The 17,359-nt window shown below is 36.7% G+C and overlaps 1 protein-coding gene across 7 annotated transcripts in view; it reads right to left on the reverse strand.

Annotated features, from left to right (window-relative positions):
- Positions 1-17,359, reverse strand: part of EDA (ectodysplasin A) — a 481,432-nt gene that overhangs the window by 134,433 nt on the left and 329,640 nt on the right. The window contains exon 3 of one of the 7 annotated variants that reach the window (XR_008708416.1): positions 13,046-13,275. The exons of the other annotated variants lie outside the window; for them this stretch is intronic. The gene's annotated coding sequence lies outside the window, so the exon portion shown is untranslated. Of the gene's footprint in view, positions 1-13,045; positions 13,276-17,359 lie in introns of those variants that run through there. 7 annotated transcript variants of the gene reach the window in all.

The following is a 17,359-nucleotide window of genomic DNA, read 5'->3' on the forward strand; positions in this document are numbered from 1 at the left end:
ATTTGAAAAGTAAGCACAAGATTTCTAGACAGATGAGAAGGGCATTTCCAGAGAAGTGGCTATAACTTGGGGCAGTGCTTTAGAAAATTTCCCATACTTCCAATTTCCAATGCCTTCTCCACTCATTTTAGAGAAATTCTGCACTCTTACTATACACACATACATATATATATATATATATATATATATATATATATATATATATATAGGCTTCTCAGGCAGCGCTAGTGGTAAAGAACCCTCCTGCCAATGCAGGAGACATAAGAGATGTGGGTTTGATCCCTGGGTCGGGAAGATCCTCTGGAAGAGGGCATGGCAACTCACTCCAGTATTTTTGCCTAGAGAATCCCATGGACAGAGGAGCCTGGCAGGCTACAGTACATGGGGTCCCAAATAGTCAGGCATGACTGAATCAACTTAGCACACACACATACACATACACACACACACTTATTTGTTTAAATATAATGAAGTGCTTTTCTAAAACCCAGAATAGAATCTAAGCTCTAGGAAGAAACATGTTGGACCCTGGCAGACCACTGCCAGTTTGTGTGAAGGAGTAGATGGTCACTGGTAAACAATGAGAAACTAGAAGCAGCTTCTTGGGGGTAGTTGTCTAACCTCAAAATCATGTCAATCAAGCATTAGGCATGCAATTAGAAATATTCCAGCTTCAAAGCTTGTATGTTTGCCTAAGGACCTAAATTACCATTTGCTCACTCTCTGATTACCCCAGCTCCATGATGAGCCAAGTTCTACCTAGCATTGCCAAAAAACAGCAAGAATTCTTTTAATCGCTTTAAACAAGTTTTCATTGGCAAATCAAGTCAGCCATACAGTATCTTGCCAGGGTCTTCAGTTGACATTGACCTGGGACTGTGCAAAGCTCAGTTCTAAGAAATAAATAATGTTACGAATTATGTTAGTACTGAGATTCCCAAGTGTGAGCACTTGCCAGTCACAATTTCTGACCTGTGCTAATAGTTATCTGTTGAGATAGTAATCAAAGATCTCATCTCTTATCAGTTGACATCTAGTTGTGTCAAAAGTGTTGCCATATCTGGTAGAGAGTTGAATAGAAATGTTTTGCATTACTTCGTGCCCATAAAGGTCAAATTCTGTTAAAATACACACCTTTAATATAAAATGGAAGGTTTTGTAGAATGAAGAAACTTCTACATGTAAGTTGGTGGCACATTTATTTCCAGCAGCATTCAGTACCACAGAGTGCAAGGTATTCAAAGGATTTGAGTCACCAAGGAGTTTCTTTTTTGTAAAGAATATTACGCTACCAAAATTTTTCTGAGTTCCCACTGCAGTGTTTTTCAACTATTTAAAAATTTAATCTATGCCTGCTTTAGTAAGTATTTAACTCTTTATGTCATTCCTGTTTCTGACGGCAACCTGTTTCCCAAGGAAGCATCCCTGATTTATAATTATGTGCTGCGTATCTACACCAGCTAAATACTTAATCAGACCACTATTAACAGTTTGCATTATGAGAACAGTAGATATTTATTTTTATGCTTTTTTGTAAACAAAAATGATAAGCATTCTCTTCATTCCAAAAATCATTGCCTCCTTGTTTACATGGGTTTCATTCACACTTATCACCACCTTTTACTTCAACTACTCCCCAAAGATTTAGCAGTTATCTGAAGAAATTTGCTCAAATGGCTCTAAATTTACTCACCAAGTGCAACACAAAAAATGTCTACACTTCCATAAAACCCCAATCATTCATTTAATAAACACTTACTGTTAAAATACTGTGGAATGCAATATTATACAATGTAATAGGGATACAAATAAAGTGAGATGTGGCCTTTGCCCTCTACATAGTCACTATTTAGCATGATGGATCTTAACCAGGGCCAAGTATCAGAATTACATGGAGAGTCTTTGCAAAATTGACACAGACACTGAGAGAGTAATTTCCTAGGCAGGTTGATAGGAAATCTAGGGGTCCCCAAGGAGATAGGGGTCTGAAATTCTCAAGGAGGAAGAAAGGACAAACTTTTAACAGTCTTTGTAGACCAAAATGAGAGGGTAACAGGTAGGAAGGCCAGGGGTCTCCAAATGGAGGAAATAGCTTGCAAGTGTCAGACATTTTTATCTCTCTTAAGCGGCAGGAGGAAACAAACTAGCAATATTTTTTTCCTTCTCTATACAAATTTAAAGAGAGGTTTCTCTTAAAATACTGTGTTGCCATAATGACACCTGGTTTCACCTGAAGTTAGCTATTCTTGAGCCTAGAGATAACCAATGCCTTTTTCTTATGGAAATGTTTGTCTTAAGCTATGCTAATGTACTACACCTTTACCCCAAACTCTGTCTCCAAGTCGGTTCCGCCTCTTGGCCCAGAACCTACTTGACAAACCAGTATGTTATACTCAGATATTGTTCCCCTAATCTATGTAAATGAAACTATTTGTATGGTGGTCTGCCCTTCTTTAAGATTCAAGTTAATCATTTTATGGCTGAGGATAAACCATTTGGTGCCAAGATTATCCCCAAATGCATCTTATGGGTGAGGGGCCTGGTGCTATTCTGAATTTTAAGACATTCCTTTCTTTCATTAACAGACTGCTAGTGACTATATAACATCCAGCTGAAGACTAGCAGGGGGGTACTCTTTCTGCCCCCTTCTGATGCCTATGTCAGAAGCTTTCTCTATCTCCTTTATACTTTAATAAAACTTCATTACACAAAAGCTCTGAGCGATCAGGCCTCGTCTCTGGATCCGGATTGAATTCTTCTCCTCCGGGGGCCAAGAATCCCGGCGTATTCTCGTGATTCAACAACAACCTTTCAACACTGCTGAGATCACCACTTGAGGAAGTAAAGTTTGAAGCAGTTTCTAAAGCTTGAGTAGGTTGATAAATAGAGATAGAACTTAAGGGACATCATAGGTAGAGGTAATACCATGTACAAATGTATTAAAGCATGCTACTTAGCTCTAAGTTTTCTTATCTATAAAATGGTAATTATAATCACCTTATAGTGTTACAGGGATGAAATGAGAACATGTATGAAAGTGCCTGGTGTTTTGTAGATGTCCAATAAAAGTTGTGATCTTTGTCCTAACATTCAAGGTAAAATTGATTTAAGAAGTAAATTTTGTCCACCTAGTGTGACCCTGAAGAAATGAAAAATAGAATGGATAAGATGTAATCAGTATCAAAGGGGAAAAGACAAGTTTGTGGCTTGGAAGAGATAGCAGTGCTGGGCATACACGAAAGGGAGGACCTAAGTTAGGGTTACAAGGCAATCAAAATCAGATTTTGAAGAGTTTTAGAAGAAACTGTATATCTGCAAGTTATATGGTGATGGGAAAAGGAACTAAAATTCACTCTGGTTATCTGATCCTAAAGTGAGAAGAAATCATGCTGCATGTACATTCTGAGTACATTTTAGTCTTTCTTGGTATTATTTCCATTTCCAGGAGGCGAGGATAAAAAATAGGATGTTTTGTGTGTGTGTGTGTGTGTGTGGTGATAGTAGGGAGGGAGAGGAGAATAAAAAGAAGCTCTGGATACATCCAGAAAAACAGCCATCTTACTTACCAATAAAAAAAAAACTCCCTCTACTTTCTAAAACTCCCTCTACTTTCTGCACAATGATCTCATTGACCAGTCTCTATGACCAGTGACTTAATATTCACTTTAGCAGGTACCTCCTTTGCCTATGTTGTAGCTAATTAATACAGAAGTACAAAATCTACACATTTATAAAATGGTAGTAGCTTGAATTTTAGACACTTCTTCCCAATATAAATGGAGCCTAACATTTTATAAGCTTTTGTTCTCTTAATTCCAATAAAGGGAAAATCGGTTAGTAAAACAAAAACTATTGTTTAAAACATTCATAGATTGTAACAAAAAGTGAGTAAGATTGTCACTAGTGAAATGCAAATTAAATCAACAATAAGGAAGCACTACACATTCATTAGAAAGGATAAAATTTTAACAAAAACTGACAATACCAATTGCTGGCCAGGATGCAAAGCAATATGACCTCTCATTTATTGCCAGTGAGAATGCAAAATTGTACAGCCATTTTAGAAGACAGTTTATAAGTTTCTTACAAAGCTCAACATACAATGCAGCAATTACACTACTAAATATTTACCCAATTAATCTGAAACTTATTTACACACAAAAAGTAGCAGGCAAATATTTATAGCAATGTTGTTCATAATCACAAAATGCTAGAAACAATCAAGATTCTCTTCAATAGATACATGGATAAATAAACTTTATACATACATACAGTGAAATGATCAGTAATAAAAAAGGAATAAGCTATTAGGCCACACAAAGATGTGGACGAATCTAAAATATATACTGCTAAGTGAAAGAAACCAGTTGGAAAGGCAACATACTGCAAGACAAAACTATAGAAATGGTAGGTAAACAGATGATTGGTGGTTGCCAGAGGTTTGAGGAGGAGGCAAGGCTGAGTACATGGAGCCTTTTTAAAAGGGTGGTGAGACTAATTTTTATGACATTGCAATGGTAGATACATAAAACTATGCATTTTTCAAAACCCATAGAACCTTATATCACAAAGAGTGAATATTATGTATGCAAAGTTTAAAAAGTCATTTAAGAAGTCATCAAGAAATTGATGGCAGGATGGGATGCAGAATGTAACAGAAATACTAATTATATTACATATGTATGAAATAACCTCACCGAAGTGGGTGGGGAGAAAAAGAGCTGACCTAAGTTACTTCGGAAATCAGTAGAGTTTGTCAGCCTAAAGACAAAATATACTATAGATAAGTATGTATTCTATTTGATAAAGTCACCCCTGTGGAGGTGTGAATTAACAATTCAGAAAACATTGTTAGGTTTTAAATTTGGATGATGAAGTGGATGGTGGGTAGGAGTGGGAGGCTATAGGCAAGCAGGAGAGAAGGCTAGAATGATCCATATGGTAATGGATTAGAGTTGGAGACATCAGTATGAACTCCTGTTTAGCTTCATATAGAAAAAAATGGTTACATATAAGAATATATATAGATATGCATGTAAATATTGGCTAGGATATATACATGTTTTTTCCCTCTGTCAGCTGAGAAGCCTTAGAAGTAATGATGCCTCAGTAGGATCAAGCACTCAGGTCAAGGTTTTTAATAATATTTTCCAGTAAGAAGAACCAGGGATCCTTGGAGAATTGGTTCATGATAGGACTGTTAGCCGATAGCATGTTGTAGTGCCATAAAGAAGTATTTAGTAAAAGTCTACATGGATGGTGGTATGTCAGATGACACAGGGGCCAAATGAAAGAGCTCCCAATAGCCAAAGCTTGAACAATTAGAGCACTAAAATAAAGTACTATTAGATTATAATTGAAAGTATTAAACACATATCCTTTTGTATATATTTATTTATTTATTTTTAATTTAATTTTATTTTTAAACTTTACATAATTGTATTAGTTTTGCCAAATATCAAAATGAATCCACCACAGGTATACATGTGTTCCCCATCCTGAACCCTCCTCCCTCCTCCCTCCCCATTCCATCCCTCTGGGTCGTCCCAGTGCACCAGCCCCAAGCATTCAGCATCGTGCATCGAACCTGGACTGGCAACTCGTTTCATACATGATATGTAATGTTTCAATGCCATTCTCCCAAATCTTCCCACCCTCTCCCTCTCCCACAGAGTCCATAAGACTGTTCTATACATCAGTGTCTCTTTTGCTGTCTCGTACACAGGGTTATTGTTACCATCTTCCTAAATTCCATATATATGCATTAGTATACTGTATTGGTGTTTTTCTTTCTGGCTTACTTCACTCTGTATAATAGGCTCCAGTTTCATCCACCTCATTAGAACTGATTCAAATGTATTCTTTTTAATGGCTGAGTAATACTCCATTGTGTATATGTACCACTGCTTTCTTATCCATTCATCTGCTGATGGACATCTAGGTTGCTTCCATGTCCTGGCTATTATAAACAGTGCTGCGATGAACATTGGGGTACACGTGTCTCTTTCCCTTCTGGTTTCCTCAGTGTGTATGCCCAGCAGTGGGATTGCTGGGTCATAAGGCAGTTCTATTTCCAGTTTTTTAAGGAATCTCCACACTGTTCTCCATAGTGGCTGTACTAGTTTGCATTCCCACCAACAGTGTAAGAGGGTTCCTTTTTCTCCACACCCTCTCCAGCATTTATTACTTGTAGACTTTTGGATTGCAGCCATTCTGACTGGTGTGAAATGGTACCTCATAGTGGTTTTGATTTGCATTTCTCTGATAATGAGTGATGTTGAGCATCTTTTCATGTGTTTGTTAGCCATCTGTATGTCTTCTTTGGAGAGAAATGTCTATTTAGTTCTTTGGCCCATTTTTTGATTGGGTCATTTATTTTTCTGGAGTTGAGCTGTAGGAGTTGCTTGTATATTCTCGAGATTAGTTGTTTGTCAGTTGCTTCATTTGCTATTATCTTCTCCCATTCTGAAGGCTGTCTTTTCACCTTGCTAATAGTTTCCTTTGATGTGCAGAAGCTTTTAAGGTTAATTAGGTCCCATTTGTTTATTTTTGCTTTTATTTCCAATATTCTGGGAGGTGGGTCATAGAGGATCCTGCTGTGATGTATGTCAGAGAGTGTTTTGCCTATGTCCTTTTGTCTATATTTATAAACAAACAATTAAGCACACAAATAGCCAGGTGACAAATCGATGATATAGAAGAATCCCAAACAATTTCTGTAGCTATTTCACCCTCAAGAAGGTGGAGCATAACTCTCCACTCCTTAAACTGCACTGCACACCATAACTTTCAAAGTGTACAGCATGACAAGGGGGAAATTAATAATTTTACACTGGAGAAACCCAATGAACACTAGCTGAGCTAGGTGATCAAGATTAACATCAACAGTGGTAAGTAAAAATAACAGTATCTACCTTTCAAATGATGAGTTAAGAATGGCATTTTATCTCTGTGGTCTTCTTCCCTCAAAACTTATAACCCCAATCTAATGAGAAAAACATTATACAAATTCCAACTGAGGGAGATTCTACAAAATAGCTGGCCAGTACCCCTCAAAACTGTTAAGGTCATTGAAAACAAGGAAAGTCTGAGAAATTGCCATTGTCAAGAGAAGACTCACAGTGGACATCCTGTATGGGACCTTGTAAGAGAAAAGGGACATTAGATAGAAACTAAGGAAATGTGAATAAACTATGAGTTTCAGTTAATAATAATATATCAATATTAGTTCCTTTGACGTGGCAAATGTACCACTCTAATGTAATAGGGGCTACTGGCATAGAGTGTATAGGAACTCTACTATCCTTGAGCCTTTCTGTAAATCAAAAGCTATTTTAAAGTCAAAAGTTTATTTTAAAAACTTTATATTTTAAATATTGCATTAAGATCTTATTTGCCTAGGAAAAACTGGATAAATATATAACTTAAAATAAAACCAGAAAAACTTGTCAAAGCAGTGGTGAAGGAAAAGAAAAAGATATTTCCAGAGTGGGATCACTCTATGAAGATTCCCAGCACAAAGGAAAAGGAGAAAAGTATGCATACAAAAAAGGCTGCTTTCACTGCAGTGACATGCAAAATCTATCTGGCAGGGTTAAATAGCAGTGCTCTGGAATGTCATGATAGCACAATAGGAATTAGCCAAATAACTTAGCCTGCAGTTACCCACAGACTAATTGGTTTTCTGAAGAACCACATTCCAAAGGTTACACAAATCATGAGGCCTACAAAGATTTATTTTTAATATCTTTTTTTTCTTTCAGATAATGCTAAAATTGAATTTTTTTAGACATGAAATACAATTTGAAACTTCGTTATTGGATATGCCAAATGTAAAAACTGACTTCTGATTTTTTTACAATCCCAAGCAGAATCCAAGATTTTCTCACCTGCATATTTGATCTTTAAAAGCGAATTCATAGTGTGTCCAAAATGAAGGGCTCATCTTCGGCCACTATTAGAACTTTGAAAGAAACACCAGTACCAATAATGACAAAATTGTGTAGACCCATGTACTAGACTGGACTTGAAGTAGCCATAATATAAGATAAAAGTCAAGGCCACTAGAGAGAGCAGGGGGAGGCAAGAGCTCATTGGCGGCAGACGATTATTTCACATCACATGTACTTGTTAATCTGCACGAGACTAGGGTTATGTCTATATCTCCTTGAGAAACAAGTCGGCGGTCTTATGGTTCTGAGTTTCCCGGACATATTTATTCTGTTTTTCCTTTGGGTAATTACAGCTGATTAGCCCTAGTTATATTCTCATGTTGCAGAGTAAATTGTTCTGCTCCCTCCTTGGGCTTACACCCTTCAGACAGTGTGTCCCCACCCCTCCCCTTTAGTCATCACTCACCTAAATTGAATAGACAAAATTCTTTTAATCTGTGCTCATAAATCAATCCCTCTGGCCCCTTAATCATTTTTTGTTACTCTTCTCTGAACTCTCTCCAATTAATCTATATCTTTTCAGTTAATGAGTTCTGAGAAGCTGAATAGTCCAGGTGTGATCCTAGTTATGTTTGGTGTCTATGTATTTGCAAATGCACCCAAGGGTCTTTTGTAATAGGGACAGAAAATGTAATAAATCAACAGTGGCTTTTCTGCCTATTTTATAGTACTCAAAATGGTTAATTATCCTTCAGCTATGGGTTTTCATCACTGGCCATTTCTCAAGTTCAACTTCTGTTAGATTTCAAAATCTATTATCGTCCTGCTGTTAACCAGTCACAAACACTTCAAGTATGTCAAAAATGAATCTATTGAGATTCAATCCAACCAGTTGTTTTCAAAAGAACTTTATGTTTAATTCTTCCAGATATTTTCTTTCAAGCCAGTCTATGTATACAGACACCACCAAAGTTGACTGCCTTCATTGGAGAAACTAAGATGAAGTTTAGAAATGGTTTTGAAAAAACTGAAAGGAAATTAACTCACTTGACTGCTAAAGGAATGAAGGTTCTTTTTGTAGGAAAAAGGTAATACATTTTTAGAGAACTGTCACTTCATGGTAAAGGCAGACTATTTCAGAATAATGATTTCTTTACAAAGAGTTCAACTTCCCTTTCACTTTCAATAGGTATTCAGCTCCCTTTAGGAGAAGTGATGGGTTAGTCTACTCTTAATTTCAGGAAATACGTCAGTTTGGGGATAATTCATCCCCATGAATACTTATCATCGTTAATTCCCTTCCATTTCCTTTCTGCTGACATTTCTTTGCCTTTTTTAATGTACTTACACCCACAAAAAGGTATATGGTTAGTTAACTAAGCATCTACATTGTGCAAAAATTGTACCAGAGGTTACAGAAAAGAACATATATGAGAAGAGAACCTCAAAGTACATTTCATATTTGCATAGGAGGGTTTTGAGGGTAGTAAAACATAAAGCATATAAAAACCTGACAAGGACTTAAAACATATTGCATTAAAAAACGCTATTATAAAAAACAGAAAACTTAAGTGGCAGGGGAATTTGGAGTAAAGGAATCATTAGCATAAAATAGAGTTAATCCGGGATAACTTGATGGAGAAAATGAAAGGTGAAATTAGTCAATTTTCCTCCTCTGGCATGTAGTTTCTGATCAGAAAATGTGCTCAAACAATAGCTAAAGAAAGGTTTAAGGATTATCTGTGGATTATATTTATCTGTGATACCTTTGCCTATTAGCACAAGCACTAGGAACTGGGCTTTATAAGCTTACTGTTATTCTGAAATATTCTTGTAGTTTTGAGTTCAAACACTTTAATCTATATGACATCAAATATACAAATGGAAATATAGCCCAGTGAGGAAAAGGCAACAACATTTTTGTAAGTAGAAATCATATCTTGATTCATTTACAAGAGTTTTTTGAGGAGATAAATAAGGATGTGTTGTTGGGGCCAGTGTGAGGAAAGCAGGAGAGACTCCATCTTGAAGCCTGTCATCTATCTTAAAGACTGGATGTGAACTGGCCTGAACCCCAGAGTAAGGAAACTGTTGTTAGTGAAAACTAAGTCTCCTGGAGACTTCCCTCCCTACAGATGACAAATGCAGACGGTAGTTGAAGTCAGGCTGCCCCTGTTAGATTAACCATGGAGATATCCTCGCTAGATATAAAATCATTGTATCTGCCCTCCCCATGATCCCCGCCTTTAACCTTAATTGTTTGTTATTCTAGCACCTACTTGTTGTAAAACTCAATCATATACAACAAAGAGGTTGCTAACATGAAACCAGTCATGTAGTGGGGGGAATAAAACGGGGCCTCTCAGAAACATCAGGGTCCTTGTTGGGAACTAATTCCCCTCGGACCCGCTGGCATAATAAACTGTACTCCATTGTCTGGAGTGTCTTCCGAGGTTTGTTTTGCAACTCCGGATTCCACAACAGTGGCAACTGGGAAACCACTGGATGCCATTTATTTGGGTTTTCAATACTTTTTTTAAGATTACATACTAAAGATTGCTTAAAAATAAAAATGAATTCATATAGAAGTTGGGGGAAGACAATTTTAAGGATAGTAAACAAAGGGGACTGCAAAAAATGTAAATAATGAGCACTGATTGACACCGACAAACATGATTTATTGCGTTCCTATCATGCACTAGGCACCATTCTAGGTATTTCTGCAAAGTGCTTCTTAAAATTTTTCTAAGCAAGTAGCCTTAAGAACAGAAGAGATTAATATTACTAATGCCTATGATTCTTTTGGTTTATCTTATAAATTCACATAAACATTGCATTCTACTTCATAATAAATATTTTACCATAAAAATGATGCTTTAAACTGTTTACTATTAATTAAAACAGTCACAGAAGGAAAATGCTACATGTTTATCCTATAACCTTTCTGTAATCCCAGCCTTGTATGTCTGATCTCATTTAATTCTCACTTTAGCACTCTGAAGTAGTTATTATTCCCATTTTGTAGATGTGGAACTTGGGGCTCAGAAAGATTATCAAACTCAGTTGTGTCTGCCTTCAAAGTCGATCATGCATCACTTGAGACAGAAGAATTAAATAATTAGAAAAGATGTTGAAAACTGTTAATACCTTGTGCATGAACTTCATTTTACTCACAAGAAAACAGGCCAAAAGAGGATATATGACAAGGAAGCAACACTGGTTAAAACAGATCAGAATATTCACTTTATCTACCCTCTCCCATACCAGACAGTTAAGGTGCCACTATTATGAGCTCCCATAGCACCCATCACATCCACGTTTAATTTTCTTTTGATTACTGCTTATTTAGGTGTCTGTCTCCTCTACTAGACTTTAAAAGCCCTAGGAGGGCAAAGACTATGTTGGTTTTGCTCATTATCATATCTCCAGCACTTAGCAAAGTAACAAGTGCAGAGTAAGCACCCAGAACATGGTTTTTACATGTATGTACATCTGCTGTAATACTTTTGTAATTCATTATACCACGCAGTCTATTTTAACATTTTGCTAGTGATCTGAAAGCCTGTGGGTTTAAGACTGTTAGATGACACAAGTTCTCTCCATATAAGATGCATTAACAACAAGGAAATATTACAACAATAAAGATCTAATAAGACTCATGAGAGAGTTGAAGAGGTAAAATTTCCTATTAGAGTGAGTAGGGTAACATATCTAGGAGGAAGAATAACTTAAATCATGTAAGATGACAGTCTCTGAGCTTCTACTTTTAACACAGAAATGATATTTAAGAACCCTGTAAACTATTCCATGAAGACATTGCTAGGACACCATTTAGAAAGGACACTAGAAAGAAAGGCAAAAGTAACTTTCTTTCTCTAATGCAATGAAACCTACAGGGGGAATATGGCAGGAACCTAAAGGAGATTAGTAGGAAGTTGGAAAATGTTTAATGGATAACTACAGGAAAAAACTAATGATGGTGATGGGAATATTAGGTATTATATGAGAAGAGACAAGATAGGATTCACCCGTCTGGGAGGAACAGTATTTAGACAGACAGTCACTACGTCCAACTCATTGTGATGCCATGGACTGTAGCCCACCAGGCTCCTCTGTCCATGGGATTTTCCAGGGAAGAATATTGGAGCAGGATTGCCATTTCATTCTCTAGGGAATCTTCCCAACTCAGGGATCGAACCTGGGTCTCTTGCATTGGTAGGCATATTCTTTACCACTTGAGCCACCAGGGAAGCCCAGAACAGTATTACTGATGTTAAAAAGTAACATATAAAGATGTTCTGGATTTGGATCAAAAAAATCTGTATTTAATCTGTAGCTCTATTACTTTCTAGCCAGGTAATGTTGGGAAGGTCAATTATCCTTTCCGAATCTCAGTCTCCTCTTCTAATGTCTGAGTAGATGCACTGCAGGGTGGTTCCACTTCTGGTAATAACCAAGTAAGCTCCTGTCAAACCAATCATTCTGCAGATAACAAGTATAAACTCTGGGTAAAACAGAAAAACAAAATTACCTGAAGGACCTGGGGAGTAAAACAAAAGCAGGTAGATGATAGTAGTCAGCAGAACTGATATTTTAAGAAAAGAGAAATGGAGTGAGTTTCACATGGTGAAAAATGGTTTTTAGCACCTCATGGGGTAGCTACATCTCATATGTTAATCTGTGGTCTCACTTCCTTGAAGAACTAGAGGACCAAGTTCAACGGCAATCACAGCCATTGGGAAATGAGAGGAAATCCTGCAAAGGAGAGAGACAGAGGGGTATCCCAAATTCTGCCTGTAAATTCTGTCTGAATCTCTTGCAGACCCCTGAATTGTATACATACAGAGTAGACTACAAGCAGCCCAGCTAAACCTAAAAGTAAGGAACTTTTTGATTTGAGCTATATCCCATTGCAGAGGAGGTAGACTTTACAGTGTGAATTCAGCCAAATTAAATGCTTACTTCAAAAAAATACTCTTTAAAGGAATATAACAAAGCCTGTATAATATATTCTTCTCTAATATCCAGGATAAATTCCAAAATTATTTAACCTATTTAAAAAAAAAAAAAAACTAGAAAATGTGATTCATACTCAAGAGGAAAAAAAAAAATCAACAGAGAGCAATTCTGAAATTTTTAAAGCAGCTATCTTAACTATGCTCTGGGATATAAAGGAAAATATATTTGTCATAAATGAAAAGATAGAAAATCTCAACAAAGAAACAGTAACTTATATAAAAAATAATCAAATGAAAATTTCAAAACAGAAAAATCCAATACCTGAAAAGGAAAAATTTACTCTGTTCCTTTAACAGCAGCAGTCCATGAAATGACAAATAGTGAATTTGATGGATAGACTCATAGAAATTGTCCAATCTTAACACTATAGAGAAAAAAGAATGGAAAAAAATAAGCAGAGCTTCAAAGACCCATGAGATGAAGCAGAGCCTCAGAGACCTGTGAGATACCAAATGGTCTCTGTGTGTGTGTACTAAGTCACATCAGTTGTGTCTGACACTTTGCAATCTCATGGACTGTACCCAGCCTCCTCTGTCCATGGGATTCTCCAGGCAAGACTACTGGAGTGGGTTGCCACACCCCCCTCCAGGGGATCTTCCCAACCCAGGATTGAACCTGTGTCTCTCATGTCTCCTGCATTAGTTCCACTTAGGAAGCCCCATCTACTTCATAAGCACTTTCAAAAAGGAACCAAGATAGTGGGTATGTAACTGCCTCTCACATAGGCAATACTTAGCAGATAGCTCAATACTGTTGAAGTATCTATGAGAGATATGCATCAATAACTAAACATTTGTGCCAAAGAAGATACATCCAACTTTACCCTTGTGAATTTATCATTACTATACTAAAAATGATTTACATTGACAATAGAAATGTGTTTTAAAAAGGTTTAAGAGAAGTTATACACATTTACAGATAAGAGGTAAATCCATAGTACCTTAATAGGGGATTCTATAAGGCTTGTACTATAGCCTTAATCTTTTAAGGTAATATTCTAAATTACAAAACAGTGCTTGATACATCTCTAAAACAAAATACTTCACTGTGTCAATGGTGGAGATACTTCTACAAAATAATTATGAACTTATTCCTTTAAAAATTAGTTGTGAATTCTAAAAGACATATGCACCCCAATATTCATTGCAGCACTATTTACAATAGACAGGACATGAAGCAACCTAGATGTCCATTGACAGATGAATGGGTAAATAAGTTTATTTATATAGAATGGAATACTATTCAGTCATAAAAAGGAACAAATCTGAGTCAGTTGTAGTGAGGTGGATGAGCCTGTTATACAGAGTGAAGTAAGTCCAAGAGAGAAAAATAAACATCATATATTGACACATACATATGGAATCTAATGAATAGTACAGATGAACCTATTTACAGAGAAGAAATGGAAACACAGACATAGAGAATGGTCTGGTGGACACAGTGGGGGAAGGAGAGGGTTGATAAGTTGATAAAGTACAACTGACATATATACAGTATCATGTGTAAAATAAATAACTAGCGAGAAGCTGCTGTATAACACAGGGAGCCCAGCCTGGTGCTCTGGATGGAATGGGAGTTGGGAGGGGAGGCTCAAGAGAGAGGGGATATATATATATATATACATATATATATACACACACGATTATGACTGATTCATGTTGAATGTATGGCAGAGACCACCAAAACGTTGTAAAGCAATTATCTTCCAATTAAAAAAAATGTAGCTGTGAGCATTTTTTTTTCTCAAACACATACATACTAAAGAAAAGAGTAAGCACATTTATTATTTGTTCTGATGGCACAATCTGTTGTACAAATATGCAGGGTTCTGATCATTACCACTAAGAGTGTGTTATTAGTTTAGTATATCTTTAAATGGGTATATAGGGAGGAAAGATTTGAGAAGAGGGAAAATATTCAGGGAAAAATGTTTTATTGTGATCTGTAACATGGATTTTGGGATTACTGAGTTTCTCCTTATAAATTATGATAGAAGCAGTTGTTTACAAAGAAAAGTATTAATACAGGTACTATCATAGGACCTCAGAGTTAGAAAGGACTCTAGAACTCATCTTGTCTAAATTTTCTTCTAATGACAGAACAATCTTAATAGTCCAAAAGACAACCATCTAGTTTCTGCTTCAATTACTCTATTGATACAGAAGGAGCTCACTACCTTACTATACAGACCACTGCAATGTTAAACAGCTAAAACTGTTAGAAAGTTTGTCTTAAGCTAAAATATTCCTTCCTATACTTCGTCCATTAGATGTCATTTCTTCCCTCATTGTTCTGATTTCTCCTACATATGACAGTTTTTCAAATATTTAAAGACCACTATCACTTCCCTGGTGGCTCAGATGGTAAAGCGTCTGCCTACAATGCAGGAGACCCGGGTTCAATCCCTGAGTTGGGAAGATCTCCTGGAGAAGGAAATGGTAACCCACTCCAGTATTCTTGCCTGGAAAATTCCATGGACCGAGAAGCCTGGTAGGCTACAGGCCATGGGGTCCCAAAGAGTCGGACATGACTGAGCGACTTCACTTTCACAATATCCTACAAAAATCTCTTATTCTCTAGCCTGAAAAAAGAAACATTCTTCATTGGACGTGTTTGCCACTCTCTAAGTAAATCATCCTCCAGATGCAATGTTTTCCAATGATTCTGGAAGTATGGTACCCAGCCTTGGTTAACACCAGACTAGCTAATGAAGAATACAGTTGACCCTTGAGCAACATAGGTTTGAACTGCACAGGTCCACTTGTACATGGGAATTTTTTTTAATAAATGCATACTATTGTACTCCACCACCCATGGTTGGTTGAATCTACACGTGTGGAACTTCAGATAAAAAGGGCCAACTGTAAAGTTATATGCAGATCTTTGGCTCCAGGAAGGGTCGGCATCCTTAATCTCTGCACTGTTCAAGGGTGAACTGTGCATGGCAACTGTGACTTTAATTTTGTTGGCTATAATTCAAGCCTTTCTTAATCCTCTGAGTCTTGATTTTGTTATGCATGTATTAGCTACTGTCTTTCCTTTAAAGTCTAATTTTGTAATCCTATCAAGAAGTAGCTCAGTCATGCCGGACTCTTTGTGACCCTATGGACTGCAGCCCACCAGGCTCCTCTGTCCATGAGATTTTCCAGGCAAGGATACTGGAGTGGGTCTCCATTTCCTTCTCCAAGGGATCTTCCCAACCCAGGGATCGAACCCGGGTCTCCTGCACTGCAGGCAGATTCTTTACCGACCGAGCTAAAGGCCACATAAATATTATTTTCTTAGTGAATCAACTTGAAGATCTTGATGACCAATATTTCTTTAATGGATGTCTGATAAGCTTCAGAGTTTAATAAACTATCTGATTAAAAATCAACTTTAGAATTATGCTGGGAATAATTGTTAAATTTCCAGATGCATAGTTTCAACAAATCCGTCCCACTACCTCAAACCCCCTTTTGAGAAAATCAGAGCATTTATTTTTATCCATCTTTAGTCTTATGGAATGTGCCCTCTATGATGCCTCAAAAGATGGTAATAATAGTTTTGTTGTTACTTTTGCAGCTTTATTCACTGCCTTTAGATCCAGTTTTTCTGGGGCTGGAGACCTAAAATACTCAAAGGGAATAGATAAATGTCTTTTAATTTCTTATTTACTTTGAGATTCAAATTCCTTCTTAACCATCTTTCATCTACCCTTTTTCTGTTTGAACATCTTTCCCATTAACAGAGAAATCTGGGTGAATATTTCTGTCAGCTGTCACTTTTCATAGAATGCCAAGCAGGCCTACCCCTTTCTTGCTCTTGTTCTGAACAGAACTAAATATATGCACACATTTATTGGTCCTTCCTTTCTGACACTTTTCTTAAAATTGTTTTTCTCTGTTAATTTATACTTGGATCTATGCTCTTCCAATTATCACGTCACACCTGAGCTTATCAAAGAACTTCCTTCATACTGTTTTCCACAGTAACTGTACCAATTTACATTCCCCCAACAGTGTACAAGGGGGACATCCTTGTACATCCTTCTACATCCCCACCAACAGTTGTACAATATTGTATTGTAGAACACGGGGAATATAGGCAATATTTTGTAATAACTGGGAATGGAAAGTAACCTTTAAAAATTATATAAGGATTTTCAAGAAAGAACTTTCTGTGTAGTCACACAGGTGCTGTTTAGGAGCTATGGAAGGGGGAATGCCCTTTTGAGTGGAGTTTCAAACTACAGGCTGCTTTCTGTATCCACAGGTTCCACATCCACAGATTTAACCAACCAAGGATAAAAAATATATTAAAAAAAAATTCCAGAGAGTTCATAAAAACAGAACATAAATTTTCCATCTGCTGACAACTACATGGCATTTACATTGTATTAGGTATAATATGTAATCTAGAGATGATTTGAAGTATATAGGAGGATGTGCATAGATTATATAGAAATA

The sequence above is a fragment of the Bubalus kerabau genome, chromosome X (assembly GCF_029407905.1).
Source record: "Bubalus kerabau isolate K-KA32 ecotype Philippines breed swamp buffalo chromosome X, PCC_UOA_SB_1v2, whole genome shotgun sequence".
Classification (NCBI taxonomy): Eukaryota; Metazoa; Chordata; class Mammalia; order Artiodactyla; family Bovidae; genus Bubalus; species Bubalus kerabau.